Here is a 5,000-nt window from a genome sequence, read left to right as displayed (position 1 = left end):
ACCAAACAGCGCAGCGAACCCGTGCAGCACCAACCCAAGGGGACAGCCTTCCCCACACACTCTGGAGGAGAAGAGGCTCCCTCGGGCTGAGTCACACAGCTCAAGATACTCGCTCATTCACGGAAAACTTGGGAAACAAAACCTGCTGACACACACCACTTATGCATCGCATGAAGATTGCCATTGTCCATACACTTGTGCAGGTGCGATGGAAATATTTTCTCGTTTTGGTGTATGCTATATTTTTACAGACAGCTACCGACAAACGGTAGAAATTAGCGGGGATAGGCCTCAGACATTACCCAAAGCTCCGGGAACGTGAGCGACGCAAGACGAATGGGCATTTTAAAGCAGATCTATGGCAGTTACTGACAGTGCCTGGCGTGGGTTACTTGTCTCCGTTGTCGAGAGGGGAAGACGACCCATGTATATGTAAAGGGCGATTTTTTTAGCAACCGTTAAGGCTGTTTTTCCCCTTCACTTGTATCGAGAGGGAAGCAAAGAACATGTATGGCGTGTACGTTTTTTTACGAATTTTCATTAGCAATCTAACGACATGAATTGCGAAGACGTTTTTTGAACAATTGTATTCCTTTCCCAAAACATCGAGTGCTAGTGTATAAAACCGCTAGAGAAAATAAATTGGCAGGCGAAACTTAAAAAGGAGAGACCCATGAACAGCATGGCCAGGCGGCTCACCTCGACGTTTTTCCCCCGAGCAAAGTCCGCCGAGACCCCCTGTATCCCACGGGGATGTACTGGCGTGCACTTAAAGGTTGATGCCGCTCTGTTACTTGGGAAACGAACCACAAGCCAAATCCAGCTAATTTGTGAATGACTTAGCTCTCCTGCTTTCTCGAGAACGTGCTTTTTTCGTCGGATGAAACTTCCACAGGCTTTTCCAGCAGATTTGCACCTGCACTCAAAAAAGTCAAAATTTTTACACATAGACCCCATCAAACGGGAGAAATTGGCCCGGATTGCTCTCATGTGCGTTACGGGGCATCGTTTCTCTCGCGCCGAATTCTCTCGAGCTGGGAAATCGCTCATTTTTGCGTCGCCAAATATCGTACGAACGCCGTGAAACTTCCACAGGCTTTTTCAGCAGATTTGCACGTGCACTCAAAAAAGTCAAAATTTTTACACATAGACCCCATCAAACGGGAGAAATTGGCCCGGATTGCTCTCATGTGCGTTACGGGGCATCGTTTCTCTCGCGCCGAATTCCATCGAGCTGGGAAATCGCTCATTTTTGCGTCGCCAAATATCGTACGAACGCCGTGAAACTTCCACAGGCTTTTTCAGCAGATTTGCACCTGCACTCAAAAAAGTCAAAATTTTTACACATAGACCCCATCAAACGGGAGAAATTGGCCCGGATTGCTCTCATGTGCGTTACGGGGCATCGTTTCTCTCGCGCCGAATTCTCTCGAGCTGGGAAATCGCTCATTTTTGCGTCGCCAAATATCGTACGAACGCCGTGAAACTTCCACAGGCTTTTTCAGCAGATTTGCACGTGCACTCAAAAAAGTCAAAATTTTTACACATAGACCCCATCAAACGGGAGAAATTGGCCCGGATTGCTCTCATGTGCGTTACGGGGCATCGTTTCTGTCGTGCCGAATTCCATCGAGCTGGGAAATCGCTCATTTTTGCGTCGCCAAATATCGTACGAACGCCGTGAAACTTCCACAGGCTTTTTCAGCAGATTTGCACGTGCACTCAAAAAAGTCAAAATTTGTACACATAGACCCCATCAAACGGGAGAAATTGGCCCGGATTGCTCTCATGTGCGTTACGGGGCATCGTTTCTCTCGCGCCGAATTCTCTCGAGCTGGGAAATCGCTCATTTTTGCGTCGCCAAATATCGTACGAACGCCGTGAAACTTCCACAGGCTTTTTCAGCAGATTTGCACGTGCACTCAAAAAAGTCAAAATTTTTACACATAGACCCCATCAAACGGGAGAAATTGGCCCGGATTGCTCTCATGTGCGTTACGGGGCATCGTTTCTGTCGCGCCGAATTCCATCGAGCTGGGAAATCGCTCATTTTTGCGTCGCCAAATATCGTACGAACGCCGTGAAACTTCCACAGGCTTTTCCAGCAGATTTGCACGTGCACTCAAAAAAGTCAAAATTTTTACACATAGACCCCATCAAACGGGAGAAATTGGCCGGGATTGCTCTCATGTGCGTTACGGGGCATCGTTTCTCTCGCGCCGAATTCCATCGAGCTGGGAAATCGCTCATTTTTGCGTCGCCAAATATCGTACGAACGCCGTGAAACTTCCACAGGCTTTTTCAGCAGATTTGCACGTGCACTCAAAAAAGTCAAAATTTGTACACATAGACCCCATCAAACGGGAGAAATTGGCCCGGATTGCTCTCATGTGCGTTACGGGGCATCGTTTCTCTCGCGCCGAATTCTCTCGAGCTGGGAAATCGCTCATTTTTGCGTCGCCAAATATCGTACGAACGCCGTGAAACTTCCACAGGCTTTTTCAGCAGATTTGCACGTGCACTCAAAAAAGTCAAAATTTTTACACATAGACCCCATCAAACGGGAGAAATTGGCCCGGATTGCTCTCATGTGCGTTACGGGGCATCGTTTCTGTCGCGCCGAATTCCATCGAGCTGGGAAATCGCTCATTTTTGCGTCGCCAAATATCGTACGAACGCCGTGAAACTTCCACAGGCTTTTCCAGCAGATTTGCACCTGCACTCAAAAAAGTCAAAATTTTTACACATAGACCCCATCAAACGGGAGAAATTGGCCCGGATTGCTCTCATGTGCGTTACGGGGCATCGTTTCTCTCGCGCCGAATTCTCTCGAGCTGGGAAATCGCTCATTTTTGCGTCGCCAAATATCGTACGAACGCCGTGAAACTTCCACAGGCTTTTTCAGCAGATTTGCACCTGCACTCAAAAAAGTCAAAATTTGTACACATAGACCCCATCAAACGGGAGAAATTGGCCGGGATTGCTCTCATGTGCGTTACGGGGCATCGTTTCTCTCGCTCCGAATTCCATCGAGCTGGGAAATCGCTCATTTTTGCGTCGCCAAATATCGTACGAACGCCGTGAAACTTCCACAGGCTTTTTCAGCAGATTTGCACGTGCACTCAAAAAAGTCAAAATTTGTACACATAGACCCCATCAAACGGGAGAAATTGGCCGGGATTGCTCTCATGTGCGTTACGGGGCATCGTTTCTCTCGCGCCGAATTCCATCGAGCTGGGAAATCGCTCATTTTTGCGTCGCCAAATATCGTACGAACGCCGTGAAACTTCCACAGGCTTTTCCAGCAGATTTGCACGTGCACTCAAAAAAGTCAAAATTTTTACACATAGACCCCATCAAACGGGAGAAATTGGCCCGGATTGCTCTCATGTGCGTTACGGGGCATCGTTTCTCTCGCGCCGAATTCTCTCGAGCTGGGAAATCGCTCATTTTTGCGTCGCCAAATATCGTACGAACGCCGTGAAACTTCCACAGGCTTTTTCAGCAGATTTGCACCTGCACTCAAAAAAGTCAAAATTTTTACACATAGACCCCATCAAACGGGAGAAATTGGCCCGGATTGCTCTCATGTGCGTTACGGGGCATCGTTTCTCTCGCTCCGAATTCCATCGAGCTTGGAAATCGCTCATTTTTGCGTCGCCAAATATCGTACGAACGCTGTGAAACTTCCACAGGCTTTTCCAGCAGATTTGCACCTGCACTCAAAAAAGTCAAAATTTTTACACATAGACCCCATCAAACGGGAGAAATTGGCCCGGATTGCTCTCATGTGCGTTACGGGGCATCGTTTCTGTCGCGCCGAATTCCATCGAGCTGGGAAATCGCTCATTTTTGCGTCGCCAAATATCGTACGAACGCCGTGAAACTTCCACAGGCTTTTCCAGCAGATTGGCACGTGCACTCAAAAAAGTCAAAATTTGTACACATAGACCCCATCAAACGGGAGAAATTGGCCGGGATTGCTCTCATGTGCGTTACGGGGCATCGTTTCTCTCGCTCCGAATTCCATCGAGCTGGGAAATCGCTCATTTTTGCGTCGCCAAATATCGTACGAACGCCGTGAAACTTCCACAGGCTTTTTCAGCAGATTTGCACGTGCACTCAAAAAAGTCAAAATTTGTACACATAGACCCCATCAAACGGGAGAAATTGGCCGGGATTGCTCTCATGTGCGTTACGGGGCATCGTTTCTCTCGCGCCGAATTCCATCGAGCTGGGAAATCGCTCATTTTTGCGTCGCCAAATATCGTACGAACGCCGTGAAACTTCCACAGGCTTTTTCAGCAGATTTGCACGTGCACTCAAAAAAGTCAAAATTTTTACACATAGACCCCATCAAACGGGAGAAATTGGCCCGGATTGCTCTCATGTGCGTTACGGGGCATCGTTTCTCTCGCTCCGAATTCCATCGAGCTTGGAAATCGCTCATTTTTGCGTCGCCAAATATCGTACGAACGCCGTGAAACTTCCACAGGCTTTTCCAGCAGATTTGCACCTGCACTCAAAAAAGTCAAAATTTTTACACATAGACCCCATCAAACGGGAGAAATTGGCCCGGATTGCTCTCATGTGCGTTACGGGGCATCGTTTCTCTCGCGCCGAATTCTCTCGAGCTGGGAAATCGCTCATTTTTGCGTCGCCAAATATCGTACGAACGCCGTGAAACTTCCACAGGCTTTTTCAGCAGATTTGCACCTGCACTCAAAAAAGTCAAAATTTGTACACATAGACCCCATCAAACGGGAGAAATTGGCCGGGATTGCTCTCATGTGCGTTACGGGGCATCGTTTCTCTCGCTCCGAATTCCATCGAGCTGGGAAATCGCTCATTTTTGCGTCGCCAAATATCGTACGAACGCCGTGAAACTTCCACAGGCTTTTTCAGCAGATTTGCACGTGCACTCAAAAAAGTCAAAATTTTTACACATAGACCCCATCAAACGGGAGAAATTGGCCGGGATTGCTCTCATGTGCGTTACG

The sequence above is a fragment of the Lampetra planeri genome, unplaced genomic scaffold (genome assembly GCF_965212315.1).
Source record: "Lampetra planeri unplaced genomic scaffold, kcLamPlan1.2.h2 scaffold_1462, whole genome shotgun sequence".
Classification (NCBI taxonomy): Eukaryota; Metazoa; Chordata; class Hyperoartia; order Petromyzontiformes; family Petromyzontidae; genus Lampetra; species Lampetra planeri.
This window is presented reverse-complemented; position numbering follows the sequence as displayed.